Genomic DNA, 19,734 nt, shown 5'->3' on the forward strand with positions numbered 1-19,734 from the left:
ACAATCAATTTTAGGACATTTTTCTCACCCCCAAAAGAAACACCCTACTCATTAGTGGCACTCTTCATTTCTCCCTAACTTCCCTCCCTCAGCCACAGGCAGCCACTAATCTTTCTGTCTCAATAGATTTGTCTATTCTGGGCATTTCCTTAAATGGAATCACACAATATGTGGTCTTTTGTAACCGGCTTCTCTCACTCATAATAGTTTTCAAAATTCATTCAGGCTGTAGCTTGTATCAATGCGTCATTCCTGGGACACCTGGCTGGCTCCGTGGGTAGAGCCTGCAACTCTTGAACCTGGGGTTGTGAGTTTGAGCCCCACGTGGGGTGTAGCGATTACTGAAAAATAAAATCCTTAGGGACGCCTGGGTGGCTCCGTCAATTAAGCGTCTGACTCTTGATTTCGGCTCAGGTCAGGATTTCACAGCTCATGGGATCGAGCCCTGCATCAGACTCTGCTCTGCCAGACAGGAGCCTGCTTGGGGTTCTCTCCCTCTCCCTCTGTCTCTGCCCCTCCCCCACTCCCTCCCTCTCCCCCCCCCCTCGGTAAATAAATAAACTTTTTAAAAAATCTTAAAAAAAAAAAAAACTTCATTCCTTGTCATTGAGGAATAATACTATAATATTATAGTATTAATACTATAATACTTTGTAGGATTATACCACACTTAATTGATCCATGTGGCAGTTGGTGGGCACTTAGGTTATTAAAAATAACCACTTTTTGGCTGTTACGAATAATGCTGCCATGAACATCTGTATATACGTGTTTGTGTGGACACACTCTTTCAGTTCTCTTGGGCATATACCCAGGAGTGGAAATGCTGGAGCATACGATAACTCCATATTTAACCTTTTTTGAAACTTTTCCACCAAAAATTCTGAAGGCTTCCTCTGTGCCAGGTCCAGGCTGGGTGCTGGGCATTCTTCTTCTTCTTTTTTTTTTAATGTTTATTTATTTTTGAGAGAGAGAGAGAGAGAGAGAGAGAGAGCGAGACAGAGCATGAGCAGGGGAGGGGCAGAGAGACAGGAAGACACAGAATTAGAAGTCACGGGGCTCGAACTCAAGAACCGCGAGATCATGACCTGAGCTGAAGTCAGGCGCTTAACCGACTGAGCCACCCAGGCGCCCCTGGGTGCTGGGTATTCTGAACATATCTGGTGAAAATATCTGATCAAGTTCTAGTGAACAAAACAGATGTGATTCCCGTCCCCGTGGAGCTCAAATCCTAATAAGGAAGACGGGCAGCAAGCAAGTAAAAGTAAGGAAACAAAACCATCCCACACAGCAATGGAAAGAAAACCAATGAAACAGGACAGAATGAGGGAGCTGCTTTGGAAGGAGCAGCTAGGGAAGGCCCCAGATGATGAAAAAGATCCAGCTGGGCAAAATGGAGGCAGTGTTCTAATTAGAAGGAAGAGCTCAGTGAGTTTGAGGAACCAGAAAGGGAGCATCATGGTGGCAGAATGAGCAAGGACAAGAGTGGTCCTGGGGCCCTAGGGATAACAGGCAGGGATCTGAATTTCATTCTACGTGCAGTGAAGAGCCATTGTGTCCTTTTAAGTAAGTCAGGGGGTGGGGGGGCGGGTAGTGGCATGATCTGATTCTTTTTAAATTTATTTTTAATTTTTGAAGTAAACTCTACACCCAACATGCGGCTTGAACTCACAACTCCGAGATCAAGAATCTCAAGCTCTACTGACTGAGCCAGCCAGGTGCCCCACTTTAAAAAAAAAAATCAGATTTAGGGGCACCTAGGTGGCTCAGACGTTTAAGCATCTGACTTTTAGTTTCAGCTCAGGTCATGATCTCGCGGCTTCGTAGGTTCAAGCCCTGCATCGGGCTCTGCTCTGACAGTGCAGGGCCTTCTTGGGATTCTCTCTCTCTCTCTCTCTCTCTCTCTCTGCCCTTCCCCCACTTGCGCTGTCTCTGCCTCTCTCAAAATAAATAAATAAACTTTAAAAAAAGAAAGAATAAACACCTATTTTAAAACCCCGATTTAGTGGATTATAATTGATTTATAGTAAACTTCACTTTTGTAGAGTATAAAGTTTGATGAGCTTTGATACATACTGTAGTTGTGCAGCTGCTATTGCAATCAAAATAGTATTTCCATCTCCCCGCAAGTTTCTCGAATGCTTTTTTCAATCAATCCTCTGTCCACATCCGTGCCCCTGGCAGCCACAGATCCATTGTTTTGTGCTTCTCCCGAACGTCATATAAATGTAATCCTAAATATGCACTACTTAGCTGTGGCTTCTTTCACTCGGCATGATGTTTCTGAGATTACTCCATGTCGGCATATGGCAAGAGTTTATTCCTTTTTTATTGCTAGTGGTATTCCGTTATATGGCTATACCACGATTTGTCCCTCTACCAGTTGACTGACATTTGGATTGTTTTTAGGGGTTCTTAGGAATAAAGCATCTCTGACTATTCACGAACATCATTGTATGGACGTTGTTTTCATTTCTCTTGAGTAAGTATCTAGGAGTGGAATCGCGGGGTCACATGGGAAGTTTATGTTTAAATGTACAACACACGCCCCGCTGTTTTCCCAAGGGATGTTGCCACTTTGCATTCCCACCAGGAATGCATGAGAATTCCGGTTTTTCTGCACCCTTCTCGACACTTGGTGTTGTCAACCTTCTTTTAATAGTGGCTGTGCAGTAGTATTTCAATGTGGTTTCAATTTGCATTTCTAACATCTAATGATGTTGAGCATCTTCTCATGCGCTGAATGGCATTTCCATGTGCTCTTTGGTGAAGTGTGTGTTTGAATCTTTTTGTTCCCCACTCTTATTTTTATCGAGTTGTTCATTTCCTCATTATTGAGCTGTAAGAGTTCTCTGTATAGTCTGAATACATTTTTCACACTCTGGATATATGTGTTCAAGTATTTCCTCCAATCTGTGGCTTATTTTTTAATTTCCTTAACAGTGTCTTTTAAAGAGCAGTTTTATTTTTATGAAATCCAATATATCAATTGTTCCTCTATGGTTTGTGTTTTGCATTACTTATCAAAAGTCTTTGCCTGACCCCAGAGATTTTTCTATTTTCCTCTACAATTTTTATATTTTTAACTTTTACATTTAGATCTATGACCCACGCCAGGTTAATGTTTGTGTATGGTGTGAGGTAAGGGTCAAGGTCCATTTTTTTTTCATGGTGGATATCCAATTGTTCCTTTGTTGAAAAGATTACCTTTACCCCTTGAATTACCTTAGCAGCTTTGCTAAAAACTCAATTAACCATCTGGATGTAGAGATCTCTTTCAGCTTCTCTGGTGAAAAGTGAGAGAGGCTGGGGAAGGGAATGGCCAAGACAGAGGCAAGACAGAGGAAGGGATACCATTGATTGAATCCAGGCCTAGTGGGTATGTCTGGAAGGCATCAATTAGGAGGCCATGCAATCAGAGGTAGAAAGACCAGGAGAGTAGTAAAGGACAGAAAGAGGGAGAGAGAAGAGAAAGGTGCCCTTCTGTCATTGATAGGAACAATGATAGCAACACAGGCCAGAGCTTGGAGCTTGGGGATAATTAATAAATGGGTCCTGGTATAAGCAACTCACCATAGATGAGAATCAGAGCACAGAAAAGACTTTAGATTATCTACAGCAAAGGTTCTCAACCTTGGTCTCATAGCAGCATCACTGATATGTAAGCCTCACCCAAACAAATCTCTGGAAGTGAAGCCTGGGCATTGCTAACTTCAGAGTGCTCCCTTGGTAAATTTTTAAGTCTTTTTATTTTATTTTAATTTACTTTTGAGAGAGAGAGAGAGACAGAGAGAGAAGGAGAGAGAGAGAATCCCGAGCAGACTCCACACTGTCAGCACGGAGCCTGATGCGGGCCTCAAACTCACTAACCGTGAGACCTGAGCCGAAATCAGACGCTTACCCGACTGAGCCACCCAGGCACCCCTGGTAATTTTTAACTGAGATCCCCCATTCTAGTCCAACTTCATCTTATAGAGGAGGAAGTTGAGAAGCAGAGTTGCGCAGAGGCTAGGACAGGAATTCCTGGGACTCAGGGGGTTCCCCGGATGCAGGATTTTCAGTTCTAAAGCCAGAAGAGTCCCAGCACAGGGGACTTTCGGTGCCAAAACCAGGAAAGTCCTGGGTAACTCGGGCTGAGTTGGCCATTCTACTTAAAATGTTCAGCTCCCTATTTTCAGTAGCTCTTTCCACTTAAGATGATAGAATTTGTAATCAGTGAATCCTGGGCAACCAACTAGGCATCTTGCTATTTGATCAAACACATAATGTGGTAGAGCTTTTGTCTCTAGCTGTGCCTCGGGACATGACATCTCCCCAACTCAAATCCAAGCAGTCAGTCAATTAGCCTCCGAGGGGCCCGAAGTCCGTGTGGAAGCAGGTGGTCTCAGCGGAGGCCCCACCTAGCTTCTCCCAGACTTGTTTCCATGCCGGCTTCCTGCCTCGGTGGGGCGCCAGAGGGGCTGAATTCTCCTAAGACAAGCTTTCACATCACCACGGACCTCTGCTCTGTAGCACTTAACACAATAGTAAGCTCACTTTTGTGTGATGACCTGACTGATGTCTGTGAAGATTTTAAGCTTAGGGAGGACGGGGCGTGTCTGTTTCAGCTCACTATCGCATCTCACTACTTAGCGCAGTATCTGGCACGCAGTAGGTGCTCAACAAATGGGCGAATGCATGCACGCGTGCAGGAACAAATAATGAATATCCTTACCTATCACCATGCCCAAGGAAAAACACTGACTTGTACCTTACACCACCAGGAGGTTTCAAACCAGGAGGGGCTACGTGTTAAGTCCTTGCCCAGTGGGGCCCACACTGCTAGGATAAACGAATCCATATTCATCCGAACCATAGAGATACAGGAATGGTAATGAGGGTGGTGATGGCCTCGCGGAGAGGCCTCTCTTTGCTACCTGCTTCCGGAGACACGATCGCGTCTGCTCGATCCATATTCGGCCCAGGCACCTCCCTGACTCAGTGACCTCTGACGTCTTTATTAATGGCTGTGACATTCGGGGCTTGCCAGGCAGGGCCTCTGCCACATTCCTAGTGCCTCACTGCAGATGGCACACGGGTTTATCAGCAACAGCCGATCTTGAACGTGCCGGTGTCCTAGTCACGGTACTGGAAGCTGGGGAGGCAGTGGCTGGGGTGGGGGCTGTTGAGATAATAGCGATGCAAGAGGGGTAATTCCTGACCTAGCATGTTTTACCATTCTGCTGGTTGGAGAGATAGGATACGGACTTAGAAAAAGCTTATCAGACAGTGGGGTGGTTTGTAAGAAATGCCAGAGACGTGGCATAGTCTAGCTCCGCCCAGACATGTTTCCAGGCCGGCTTCCTGCCTCAGTGGGGTGCTGGAGGGGCCGGATTCTCCTGAGACAAGCGGTACCCAATTCCGGAGGAGGGAGAATATAAGACAGAACTATGGGCTGGGCTGGGGTATTCTCCACCGCGACCCCCAGCGCCCGCGTTTTCCATGCTCAGACACCCATCCCTGGCCCTCACTCCCATCCCCCACTACACTGGGCAACTCAAAGGATCAGGACAGGGGTGTCTTTGAGGAAATGCTTGCAAGGTCCCTCTGGACCAGACGCAATGTCTTGGGCCTCACGGACACTTGTTAGAACGTTGATGAATGTAGAATGAGCGAATGAGTCAAGAAGACTACCCCAACTGCACCCACCACCGCAGATATAATGAGATCATACAGTCTCCCTGGGTGTCGCCCCACTGAACTAGGGAAGAACACCCAATGGATGACGTCATCGTGGTGAGTCATTTCCTGGGAAGTGCCTGGAGGGTGACCTCCCCCTTTGCTCGCTGAGCCTTCCAGCACTTGGCTTAGGGCGCCACCTGGTGACACCCCGAGGTAAAGCGCTCCTGCTCACTCTACCTCCTTCCCCAGGCTGGCCAGCCTCTGAATCCTCCAGGCTGAGAATCACCAGAAACCAGGACCCCAAGGTCCCAGTTCTGCAAAACAGCAGAATCAACCACTTTCCACCTCTCCCTCCTGTATTCCTGCTATGTGGCCTTGGCCCTGAACATTTTTCTTTTTAATGTTTATTCACTTTTGAGAGAGAGAGAGCGAGAGCAAGCGGGAGAGGGGCAGAGCGCGCGAAGAGAGACCCAGAATCTGAAGCAGGCTCCAGGCTCCGAGCTGTCAGCCCAGAGCCCGACGCGGGGCTCGAACCCACAGACCGTGAGATCGTGGCCCGAGCCGAAGTCAGACGCCTAACCGACTGAGCCACCCAGGCGCCCCCCCGAACACCTTCTTAAGGGAAAAATGACACCTGTAGCCAGCTTCTTAGATGTCCCTAAAGCATCCAACTGGCTGGGGTTCCCCTATGCTTCCTAGGCCAGGTATCGGGGCGGGTGGGGGGATCCAGGGACACTCACCACACCTCCAGGGGTTCTGGAGGAGGACTTAGGTTTCCCAGTATTACCTCCAGATCTGCACTCTTTCTTCTGCTGGCGTCGCAACACCTGGCTTCCGTGGCTGTAAATGTTAGAAAGAAGATAAAGCCATAGGAAGCGGCTGGCGGGAGAGGGAAGACACTGTACAAAATGATGTCAGGGATGGCTTCCCCAAGAGGGCGAGCCAAGGCCCTAAGAGTGAGAAGAAGACAGAGAGAGACAGGGAGGAGAGTGGACGGTGAGGAAGAGCGGGGAGAGGACTCAGAGAAACGGTCGGGAAGAGACCCCAAACGCAAGGTAACCAAGGTAACTCTAAAGGACGGGAATATCAACGTTCAAGCTCAGCTGGGTGTGCAACGAGGGGTACAGCGTGGCCCCTCGTTCTCAGCAAGTCGATCACACGAATGTTTTTTTGGCGAGGGGGGTTTTTCCTTTTTCCTTTTGTTTCTCTCCTGGTTTTGCTAGAAATCAAGGGAAGAACTGAGGTGGTCACCCATGGAGCAGAACAGAAAACACACGTCTGAAAAGAGGCTGAGAGCTGAAGGCAGGCGATGGGGGGGGGGGGGAGGGAGCCACCCAGGCACCCCAAGGATCTGACTCTTGATTTCAGCTCAGGTCATGATCTGGCAGTTTGTGAGATCGAGCCCCGCCTCAGGCTCCGCACTATCAGCTTCTCTCTCTCTGCCTCTCAAAAATAAATAAATAAACTTTTTTTTGTTACATGAGTGTTCCCCCTCACCCCAACATCCAGATACGTCCTAACACATCCGGACACAAGAAACTCCTCACTCCTTGGAGTCCACCAAAGCAGTTGGTCTGGTGAAATGTGAAAGAAACCCACCAGAGCTGTGGTTCTCACCCAGGGCATACGCGGCAATGTCTGGAGACATTTTCGGTTGTCACAACTGGCGGTGGTGAGGTGCCACTACCATCTAGTGGGTAGAGACCAGGGTGCCGCTCAACATCCTACGGTGCCCAGGACAGGCTCCCCAACAAAGACTTGTCCAGGCCAAAATATCACGAGTGCCGAGGTTGAGAAACTCTTGTACAGGACGTGTCGTCGAGCAAAGGAGCTAACTGGCCAGCATGACATTATCTTGATGGTTCAGCCTCCGTCGGGGGTCAGTTTCTCAGCTCGTGGAACCTAGAAATAAGCTTTTGTGAATTCTCTGAGATGATGAGGTCCTAAAGAAATGACTGGCATCAGCACCACCCGTCTAGGGCTGCTGTGGTGGCACCCAGGGACAGACACTTGAAGCAGCCCTTCCAGAAAGATCCAGACCTGGAGACAGTCCGAGTCACAGGGATAAAACCAAAGGGAAAGAACCCAGGAAGGAAGCCAGATACCATCAGGCTGAATTCTCCGAAGCTGTGCTCATTAACTTGTCGCAGAGAAACCCGGGGGTCACCCAGTCTAGAATTTTCTCATTGGCGTAGAGATGAGTTCTCTCCCCACAAGCAAACCCTCAAAAAACTCACTGCTCGTTCAGTTGAAGGGAATCCTCACAGGAGAATGAACTTAATAGGCTCTTCTGCCTTTAAAAGTACCTTCCTCGGGGAGCCTGGGTGGCTCAGTCGGTTGAGCATCTGACTTTGGCTCAGGTCATGAGCTCACAGTTCATGAGTTCAAGCCCCGCATTGGGCTCTCTGCTGTCTGTGCAGAGCCCGCTTCGAGTCCTCCGCCCCCCTCTCTCTCTGCCTTTCCCCCACTTGTGCGCTCTCTCTCTCTCAAAAACAAATGAACATTTTTTTGTTTCTTGCTTTTGTAAAGTGCCTTCCTCGTCCCAGGACTGATCAAGCCAGACCCTTCTAGAAAGATTCTAGTACTGAATATAGGCTCCCTGCCTCACAGTCCCGGGGAGACCTGAATTCCACACTGTCAACGCCCTCCTCACTGACACGTTCCTCCTGCCATTGGCACATCGACCTTCCTGCAGCCTGAAGCAGACAGGTCTCCTTATTTGCCCTGAGACGTGCTGATTTTCTGGTTTAGCCCTCGGAAGCCCCTCTCCTTTGCTTTGCTCACCAGCGGTAGTTCATGGGCATGCCTCTGGGCTCTGGCCCTGTGCCCAGTCACATGTCCCTTCCGAGACTATACTAGTTCCTGGAGTGTGCACGCTGACGTTGCCCCTGAGTCTAGGGTTAGTGACAAGGCAGGTCTCACAGCACAATCTCTCACGCTGGGCAAAGTCGAGGTGGAGTCCCGGCCATACGCTGTCTGCGTAACCCTGGGCAGCAGATTTAAACTTCACCGGGCCTCGGTTCCCTCGTGGGTAATCAGGGTGGCCAAGAACAGTCCTGGGGGTGGTGACGATCCTATGAGGTAGTTCATATCGAGCGCCTAGCACAGGGCCTGGCGGATGGTGAATAAATGTTAGCTACCGCATGGCCGCCACTCGGAAGGGGGCCCAGCGGGGGTAGCTGGCCCCTGACATCAGGCTGCCTACACCGTACGTGCCCAGCACGTGTTTCTGACTCGGGGAATCGGCACGGAGCCCCTTGTCCACGACTCGTTTCACGCACACATGCTTGTCTAACCAGTGTAGATTTGAGACAGGAGGGCAGAAGGGAAAGCAGGGTGGCCAGGGGGAGTCTGAGGGTCCTGGTGTTCACCCAGCCTCTGCCGCCTCCCAGCTGCGCGACCCCAGCAGGCTACCTAACCTGCGGGCTTCTTCCTCTGACAAGTGAGGAAACAGAGGCAGTCAATCCTAGTATCTTTTATTGAACCCAAGGTATCCCAAAGCTTATCATTTCAGTGGATCATCAATTTTAAAAATGAAGGGGATAGTTTATATTCTTTCTTTAAATTTTCGTTTCAGTGTATTTGGGGGGGGGGGCGGGGAGAGCGCGTGGGCACACGTGAGGAAGAGGGGCAGACAGGGAGAGAATCCCAAGTGGGGTCCATGCCATTAGGGCAGAGCCAGACACAGGGCTCGAACCCACGCACCATACGATCATGACCTGAGCCGAAATCCAGAGTCAGATGCTTGACCCACCGAGTCACCCAGGCGCCCGGACAGTCTTTCCTTTCCATGCCGTCTTGGAAGTCCAGCGCGTATTTTCAGTGCAGACTGGCGAGATTGCAGGTGCGCAGTGGGCACGCTGGGGAAGCTGCTGCCACCCCGGACAGTGTAGCCCTTGGCTGCTGTAAAAATTAAATGAGTCCACGGAGATAAATCTGATGGTCCCAAGTAAGTACACGAAGGTTGGTGTTATCACTTTACTTGAAATAGGTAACACAGGGGTGGCACTTGAATAACTGTGTCCGAGTACCTTTTTAATATTCTTTTTCACATTATATGGGCACACACGTGGGCATCGCATGCGGTGTGGTGCAGAAGCTAGCGCACAGCCCCTAAGTCCAACTGCCCGGGTTGGATCCTGCCTCTGCCACTTACCAGCTGTGCAGCCTCGGGCAAATGACTTAACATCTCTGTGCCTCAGCTTGCTCCTCTGTAAGAGGGGTTAGAATAGGACTCCCAGGGGACACCTGGGTGGCTCAGCGGGTTAAGCGTCCGACTCCGGCTCAGGTCGTGATCTCGCCGTCCGCGGCTGACCGCTCGGAGCCTGCTTCGGATTCTGTGTCTCCCCCACTCTCTGCCCTTCCCCCCTTGCACTCTCTCACTCACTCCCCGAAATAAATAAACATTAAAAAAAATTTTTTTTTTAAAGAATAGTACTCCCATCACAGGGTGGTTGTGAGGATGGGGTGAGGTAAATAAAGTGCTTACGACGCTGTCTGTCACATGACATAACAGTAGGTGTGATGGCTCTGTGTCTGTTAAAGAAAACCCGAGGAGACAGAGAAGTTGGAGGAAAAATTCAGAGAGTCTCTTCCACCCAAACAACCACAGTTGACATTTTTCTCCAGCTGTTTCTCTATAAAGCAGGGGGCCCCACCCGGTTCCTCTCTTGGGAAGTTATAAAGTGCCGTACTCCCCTCTGGACCCTCCTTTTCTGCCCTTGAAATCTCTGACCCCAGAAGCCACGCGAAGAGCAAAGGACACTCCCACAAACACGAAGGAAAAAGGAAAGAAACAGACTTAATGCTTCAAGGCACCACTTCCCTGGTCTGTGGTCTGGTGGCAGAGGCTTCTGGATAATTGGCATGGCAGCTTGCTTCCACCAAATGTCAGCTGAGATGGTACTTTTGATTGGGTCCTATCACAGCACAGCAGCTCCGTGTGACAGAGATGTGACACCACCACATGTGACGGGCCCAGGGCCCTCTCACCACGCTGGACAGTCCCAGTGCACCTCGGTGACCCAAACACAAACACAGGACGTGTGTCCCTGGTTACAACCCCTCCTGCTGGGCCTGCGGCTCCCACCATGGGCTCTCCCTTGGAAGGCAGAGGTTCTCACACGCGAGGCTGTGCTTCTGCGAATGGTAAAGCTGCTACGATGCAGATTTGACCGGGTTGACTCTCTGAAGGTGTGATTTAGTAGCTCTGGGATACCCAGGAATCTGCATTTTTATACCTGCTGCAGGGAGGGTCCTGATGCAGCCAGCCCACTCTGAGAAATCCCGTAACAGAAGGACGATAATTCTGTTTGTAGTCCCCGGGCATCTACAGACACAAAAACGGAGCCACCTACCGTGATAGTGACAGCCACAGGGACAGAGCCCCGTCCCCCTCCCTGAGTGCATCACCCACAGTCCCCTCCTCTGAGGCTCAATGTCTGCCTTCAACCCCAGCACAGACGGCACCGTTCACGGCTTTTAAAATGGTGTGACTAACACATCCCAATGGTAATGAAAAGAAAGTATCACATCTGGAGTCAGATCTTGACTTTGCAACTTATTAGCCGTGAGACTTCAGGCAGAATGTCAAATGTTCCCTCTTTCAGTCTCAGTTTTCTCATCTACAAAACGGACACGGCAACGCCATGATCTCTCAGGATGGCTATGCCTTCAACTTAGATGATGTATGTGAACAAACTTAGAGTAGCACCTCCTGCATAGCACACGCTCATTTGTATAGTCGACAACTGTTTATGGGGTGCCGATATGTGCCAGGCGCTGTGCTAGCTTTGGAGGCGCAAAGATGACTTGGAGGAGATGCCCTTCTGCAAGGTGTCTTCCAAGTTCTGGAGGAGGCAGGCATTGGCTCCACCACGAGCTAGAAGAAAAACCAAAGAGGTTGGCGGAGCGCGGGGGGCTGGGGGGGGGGCGCTTCCCACAAATACGAATATCCTTCTTTTCCTCCAGGTAATTTGCTACGAATCCAGAAGTTGGGGAGTGGTCCACTGAGACCCAGTTGTCCCCTCTCCGGGGTTGGCCACGGAAGGGACATGGGCACGATCCTCAGTCAGCTGCCCCAAGTAAGACTAGTCTACGGCAAAACTCAAATCTGTTAAGTGAGCCAGGGGATGAGAGCCTGGTCAGGGCGCAAAACTCTTGCCTTAAGGCACATCAAAGACCTTTAGAATGTTTTTGCACTTAGTAATCCCAGTTCTTGAATTTCCTCTAAGGAAATGATCTTAATAAGAGGAGAAACTTACACGTGAAAATGATACATCAAAAGCGATTTTTTTAAAAATGGCATGCCCTTTAACCCAGTAATTTCACTTCTGGAAATCTATCCTAAGAAAATAAGCAGAGAACCACGCAAAGGTTATGTTGTATAAGGACGTTCATTACAGTGTTTTAAGCAAGAAAATTCTTTAGTCTAACATCAAACAAGAGAGAAATTGGCAAGGCAGACTCTGGTGTTTTCAGAAATAATATTCAAACATTGAACAACCAGTCAATGAGGGCTCTGAAGGGTGTACCATACTTGGGGTTAACCTCTCAGCTGCCAGATTATGAAAAGGCTCAGGAGGGATTTCCCAGGCAGCCTGGAGTAGAAAACAGATTGAGTATGGTACAGATAGTTACCTCTTATTTACAGAGCTCAAAATTCAGACAGGACTCAGAGGAGAAATACAGTCATGAAAAATGATCAAGACATACGTGTATACGTTTGTTAAGATTCACCCAATTATACACTTAAGACCTGTGGATTTTACTGTATGCAATTATGTCACAATTTTTTAAATTATTGTGGTATGGCTTAGTGGCTAAAAGCCTGTATTCTGAACTCAAATAGAAATGCCAGCACCACTAATTCCCAGGCAAGTTATTTAACCTTTCTAAGCCTCAACTTCCTGCCCGTAAAGCAAGGATGATGATAGTTTTCACATCAGAGTATTGTTGTGAAATTAAGAAGGATAATTAATGAAAAAACATTAACACAATGCTCAACATTTAGTGTTAGCTATTAATGTTAGCTACCATTTGATAATATGGAAAAACATATATAATATATATCACATTACATATGATATACATATGTATCATAGACACATGTAATCACATACAGATGTATCTTATGTAGCTCATATATACATGTATGTATACATAGATGCATATACATGCAACCATACATATATATATATATATATATATATATACACACACATATCATATGTATACAAATATACGTAGATGAATTATAAAGGCCAAATACAGGGGTACCTGGCCGGCTCAGTGGGTTAAGTGTCCAACTCTTGATGGACAAGATGTCGGCTCAGGTCATGATCTCGCTGTTCAAGACATCAAGCCCTGTGTTGGGCTCTGAACTTGGCATGGAGACTGCTTGGGATTCTCTCTCTCAAAATAAATAAATAAACTAAAAAAAAAAAAAAAAAGCCAAATACAGATTACACTTATGGTACAAATAAAACCATATGTATTTTTTTTTAATGTTTAACCTATGCGTCAAACAGAGGCAGGGATGGAGTGACCCCACAAAGACGGCAATATAAGCTTTCCTGACTTCTCTCCCCCTCACGAGAAGAACAACTAATAACTATCCATGGGCAAGACATCACTGAGAGAATCCTAGAACACAGAAATGAGGCTGAGGCCCCTCTGCAGCACGGAGACTGAGACAGAAGGCACTGGAAGGGTAAGGGAAGCCGCTATGCTCCGACCTCACCTCCAATTCCCACAGGCCAGTGAGAGTTCCTCTCTGAGCCTGTGGTTCCCCCAGAGTGAAAAGAGAGCCCAGGATGGACGCCCAGCCCCTCCCCCAGCATCGTGGGTCACTTTGTGGGGGTCACAGGGAAGATCACAGGGGATCACGGGGGAATCTGCAGAGTCTGACCACTGGGAATCAGACTGCAATGGAGAAGAGGGAGGAGTTTGCAGCAACCAGCACCTGGGTTTGGGCAGAATGAGTTCCTACTAGTAATACCCAAGTAGTAGTCCCAGCCGCGAGCTTCGCTGCACAGTCTGACCAGGAAACTCGGCAGGGGATAAGTCCGCCTGATTTGGAACCTCAAAGAGCCTTGCTGGCCTTGGAACTTGGTCTGCCCCTGCACCTGGGCAGGAGAGCTAACTCAAAGTTCTGCCCACTGCTGAACACAGCCTGCAACCCTGCTGGGCAGGAAACCCATTCAGAGTTCCTGGGAATCTCCGTAGTCTGCCCTGTGGCCCCGATTAGAGTGGCACTTGAATGGAGAACTGGCCAGTGGCTCTTTCCATCTGCAGAGCAAAACCAGTGACCCCATCTGGCCAGAGAACTCAGCGCACAGTCTTGCCTGATTTGGATTCCCAAAAAAGCCACGCAGGTCTTGGGTCCCTTCTGCCACGTGGCCAGGACAGGGTAGCTCACTTGTAGCCCCACCTACCGAGTAAGGTACCCAGTAGCACCCGGCTAGGGAGCTAGAGAACCCCAGACAACCACACAACCCATCCTACAGCCTCCCATGGGCAGGGACCCAGACCAGTAATCCCACCCATCTGTTCTCAGCCCGGAGCACCACACCCACCACCATTGGAATTTGATGCTTTTCTCGTGACTGTGCTGGGATTATAGGTTTGGGGGAGGAAGATCACAGAGGTTAAGTGCTATTCTCATCATCTGATATCAGGGGCAGGTGTGACCTCTGCTGATATTGACCTTGATCACCTGGCTGAGATAGTGTTTGTCAGGTTTCCCCTCTGAAGAGCTACTCTCCCCGCCCCCCACCCCTTCCCCCATCCATACTGTCCCTTTTGGAAGGAAGTCGGTATGTGCAGCCCACACTTGGGGAGTGGGGAGTAGATGCTCACCCCTCAAGTGAGGCTGAAGTGTCTACCTGAATGATTTTGAATTCTTCTACATGGGAGATACATCTCTTCTCCTGGTTGGGATTGCTCACATTTTATGCAGTCTGTCGTTGCTATCAGCCAGAGCACCATTCCAACCTAAACTGGATCTTCCCCATTCTAACGTTTGTTGGACACTTACTACGTGTGGTGCACTAACCTGGGCATCTTTTGTGTATCTTATTTCGCTTCATCCCTACAGTAACCTCATGCAGTGAATACTATCAGATCCATTTCATGGCCAGAGAAACTGAGACTGAGAGAGTTCCTCTACTCGAGAACCCCCTCGTATTCTTCTGCGTGCTTTTCACGCCACACCGTAAAAATGGAGTGCATTCTCCAGACACTCTTGGCTCATCCAGATCCTGTTCTGCTGGGTGAGCCCTGTTCGGAATCTTCTCATTCACACGTTTCCCAGCCTTTCTCTGAGGTTCCCTGTCCTCTCTCCCCTGCTGGACCTGGTTGTGTAGTCAGTGGGTGCTCATGTCGGCTTGCCCGAGAGCCCACCCCAGAATCAAGTCCCACACGATTCCCCCCTGGTTGCCTGAGTGCTTGATCACAGATGGCAAGATCCTGACCACGAGAGCAGCCCCAGGGACCGAGGGGGTCACCACTGCTCACACAGCAAGATCCCCCCCTGCCAAAGGACAAAAAGAACACCTCACACCCAAGAGGACCTGAGAGCGTCAGAAGCCTGTTTCACACTCTGAACAAAATCCCCCACCCAGATGTTAAAAGGCGAGAGAGCAAGGAGGGAGTTGAAGACATAAAAGCCACTATGGTTGGAAAAGAAACCAGACAAGATAATTTCTGGGCAGTTAAGCCACCTGCCCCCACAACGGCCCCTGGAGGAGGGTATCACTGAATAAAAGACTCGGCCAGTTCTAGAGAGTTCGATCCCTCAATGCTCAAGGTTTTATTCCCCCTCACCCTTACCCCTAAGTCTCATATTGGGCACCACAATGGGGGTAAAGACAGGACTCGGGGGCAGAATCGCATCCAATTTGGACAAAAGCCCTCAAAGGATGACAAGGTAGGGATTTAGATTCTCACTTGACCGTAGAAATGGAGGCTCAGAGATGTAAAGTCATTTGCCAAACAGTACAGCCAGTTGGCAGGTTGTGCGACCCCCGCCTTGGGCTTTTCGCACAAGTGATTTGCTGGAAGAGACCTGGGCCACTGTCATCACAAAAGCAGAAAAAAAGAAAGGAAGAAAAAAGAAACAAACAAAGAAACAAACACGTAGAGGCAGCTGGCAACAGTGGCTGATAAAGAGGCAGGTGAGAATTGTTGGTTACAACAGTGCTCCGCAAAGTTGGGGGTCATTCAGGAAGACTAGAATGCCTAGTGTCGTCAGACAAGGTTCTCTGCAGACACTGTTGGATGCTCTGCAGGAGGGAGGAGACGGCAGAAACAAGGCCGGATGGGTCCACACTCCCAGAACACGCGTCTCTTCTAACTGCCATTGCCTGGAGCTCCGTGCCTGGTGTGGGGTCCGGTGTAAGAACCCCTTGGTGTCACGTGCCTTGACAATCCATTTGGATCAAGCACTCCGGACAGCAGGACTGGAGCCGGAGTCCCGGGAGAGGAAACTAGAAACCTTAGGGTTCTGCTTCTAGGCAGACAGACCTCCGAGGCTTGCCAGCTCTGGGCCTACCGCCTAAGCACAGAGTGGAGCCACACTAAATGTTTCTTGACTTGAGTTAGGTGCTCCTGAAAGGGACGGAGGCACAGAGGGGTGTCATTCTCCCAAGACCACACAAGCCTGTAAGTGGCGGAAGTGAGATTCAACCCAGGTCAACAGACTACTCAGCACATAAGCCCCAGTGTGCCTGCCCCTCCACCCTCCACTATCTTGCCGCGAGGACCAGAATAATGTCATTTTTCTCATCCTATTCCCCGTAACTTCTGACACGATGTCTGCCACACGGTAGGCTTGACCAAAGCTCAGAGGTCTGCCCAACACTCACTCAGGGGGTTTCCTTGCTAAACCACACGCCATATTGGGCAGGAAATGGAAAGATGGGGCGTGAAGGCAGAGCAGTGAGGCAGGGCCCCTGGATACCGAGTAGTGGCCATGGGCTAGGATTGGGGGAAAGTGTGGGGAGGTGACATAGAATACTGACTGCCACACAGCCCCTGAAACCCATATCCCTCTTCCCACGGGCCCCACCCCAAGCCCAGCACGTCCCACCAGTGCTGGTGGCACCCAACTCTGCCATGTCTCTTCTGCTAGAACACTCTTCCCTCCCCTGTTTATCAGTTACCCCAACTTGCCCCTCAGATTCCCAACTCAAGCAGCACCTCCTCGTGGAAGCTTTCTTGGGTCTTTTTCACCAAGTCAAGGGTCAATCACAGACCCTCCTGGCACTTACCACAGTGGCAAGCTTCCATCTTATTTGGGTGATTATTGGATTAACATCCATGTCCCCTTCTAATCCACAAACTCCAGAAGGGCTCCCCTCTGCTTATCGTACATTCCTTGCATCCTACAGCGTATGGTATTGCGTGAATGCTCAATAATCATATGTTGAATACAGGAATGACTGAATTAACGTAGAAACTAATCACCCTCTGTGATTAGGATGGAAAATGGCTCCCCAGAAGGCAGCCAGGTCCTAACCCCCGGAACCTGTGAATGTTACCTTCTATGGAAACAGGGTCTTTGCAGCTGTGATTAAATAAATGCTCTTGATCCAAGATGTGGTATATATATATATATATACATATACATATATGTATATATACATATATGTATTATACATATATGTATATATATGTATGTGTATATATATACACACATACATACAACAGAACATTTCTCAGCAATCAAAAAGAATGAAATCCTGCCACATGCAACTACGTGGATGGAACTAGAGGGTATTACTCAAAGTGAAATTAATCTGAGAAAGATAAATATCATATGACTTCACTCATATGAAGACCTTAAGACACAAGACAGATGAACATAAGGGAAGGGAAACAAAAATAATATAAAAACAGGAAAGGGGACAAAACAGAAGAGACTCATAAATATGGAGAACAAACTGAGGGTTACTGGAGGGGCTGTAGTGGGAGGGGGATGGGCTAAATGGGGAAAGGCATTAAGGAATCTACTCCTGAAATCACAGTTGCACTATATGCTAACTTGGATGTAAATTAAAAAATATAAAAATAATAAATAAATAAACAAACAAATAAATAAATAAAGGCTCTTGAGGCAAGGAGATTATCCTGGATTATCAGGGAGGGACCTAAATGCCATCACATTTAAGTTCTTAAGAAATTTTTGTGATGGGGCACCTGAGTGGCTCAGTCGGTTGAGTGTCTGACTTCGGCTCAGGTCACGATCTCGCAGTCTGTGAGTTCGAGCCCCGCATCGCGCTCTGTGCTAACAGCTCAGAGCCTGGAGCCTGCTTCAGATCCTGTGTCTCCCTCTCTCTCTGCCCCTCCCCCGCTCATGTTCCGTCTCTCTCTCTCTCTCTCTCTCTCTCTCTCTCTGTCAAAAATAAATCAACATTAAAAAAAAAAAAAAAAAAGAAGAAGAAATTTTTATGACAGGAAGGATTCTCCCCTAGAGCCCCAGGAGGGAGGAAGGCCCGGCCCAGCACCTTGATCTCAACCTGGGGAAGCTGATTTCGGACTCCTGGCCTCCGGAACCGTCAGAGAACACATTTCTGTTGTTGTCAGCCACCACATGTGGGCTAAGGTGTTACAGCGGCCCCCAGAAACTGATACACCTCCCAAGCTTGACCTGCCTCTTCACTGTGACCCCCCCCCCCCGGCCCTCCTCCACTAACCCCCTCCATGAGCAGACAATTCAGATTGGGGGGAGGGAGATGAAAAAAGAAAGGGGGTAATCAAGAAGAAGGAGAGGAGAGGGTAGCACAAAAGGCTGGAGTGTGAGTGGGTAGGGGGAGTGGATTTTACTCAGATGCTGGGGCCAGGACCACAACTGCCGAAGAGGAGCCCCCGTGTTCATGCCTCCCCTCCCCTTCCCCAATGAATATTCTCAAGCAGAAGTGGGAGAGGCTGAAAGTTCTCAAGTCCTTCCTCGGCCTCATGCCCCTCACCCCACCCCCTGGCCATGATCCCCATAGAAGAGCCAACCTACAGCCAGGCGAGCCTCACTCCCTGGCCTCCAGCCCCACACTGGCCTTGCCCAAACACTGCCATTTACACCCCCACCCCAGGGTCTTTGCACTTGTTGTCTCTCTGCCTGAAATGCTCTTCATCCGCATATCCACGCATCTCATTCCCCACCTGCTTTAGGTCCTTGTTCACATGTCACCTACCGGATGAGGCCTTCCCTGATCACCCTATTTAAACTGCGATCCCTCACCCCATTCCCTCTACCCCTTCCTTATTTAATTGTTCCCTGTAGCACCGACCACCTTCTGACATACTACATATGTATCTAACTTATTGGTTATTTACAAGTCTCCTCCCCCGCCTCCCCCCGGCATGAATACTCTATGCGGCAGGAGTTCAGGCTACTTTGCCTAAAAGTAGGCCTGGTACATGGTAGGTGGTCAATAACTATTTGCCGAATGAATAAACATTCTCAGAGGGCCTTTCTCTGGGGCAAATGGAGAGGTGCAGGTGGGAACAGCTAGCAGGGAGCAGGATAAGAAAGCCTTTGCTTTGGAAGCTGTCCGCCCAGCCACCTCTTCCATAGATCTCAGTGCCAAACACAGACCCCATCGGAGCCTTTCTTTGTTTTTCATGTTTATTTATTTTTGAGAGAGAGAGGGAGGGAGAGAGAGAGAGGGAGCGAGGGCAGGGGAGAGGCAAAGAGACACAGGGAGACACAGAATCTGAAACAGGTTCCAGGCTCCCAGCTGTCAGCACAGAGCCCCACGCAGGGCTCAAACCCAGGAACCGTGAGATCATGACCTGAGCCAAAGTTGGGACACTTAACCGACTGAGCCACCCAGGCACCTCCCCACCCCTCGCCACAAATCGGAGCCTTTCTTACCATTCCTAGTCGTTGTCATACCCAGGGGCCCAGGGGGCCCAAGGGGCACTGCAGAGTCATTACAGACCCCACCCTGGCTGCTTCCGGTTCCAGGTCTCTCACGGGGACGGCCGTGTGGAGCCACAGGCGCCCCAGACTCCCGCCAGCAGGCTCCAACCTGGCTCCTTGCCTGGCGGCCCCCAGCTGGGCCTGTAGCTGGA

The 19,734-nt window shown here is 49.3% G+C and overlaps 1 long non-coding RNA gene across 1 annotated transcript; it reads right to left on the reverse strand.

The window, feature by feature from the left end:
* Positions 1-10,049: 10,049 nt before the first annotated feature.
* LOC123602361 lies at positions 10,050-19,734 on the reverse strand. Its single transcript, XR_006714459.1, has 3 exons — positions 19,535-19,734; positions 12,200-12,260; positions 10,050-11,542 (listed from the first exon to the last, which is right to left on the reverse strand). It is a non-coding gene; the product is annotated as an uncharacterized LOC123602361 (long non-coding RNA).

The sequence above is a fragment of the Leopardus geoffroyi genome, chromosome D1, assembly GCF_018350155.1.
Source record: "Leopardus geoffroyi isolate Oge1 chromosome D1, O.geoffroyi_Oge1_pat1.0, whole genome shotgun sequence".
Taxonomy (NCBI): Eukaryota; Metazoa; Chordata; class Mammalia; order Carnivora; family Felidae; genus Leopardus; species Leopardus geoffroyi.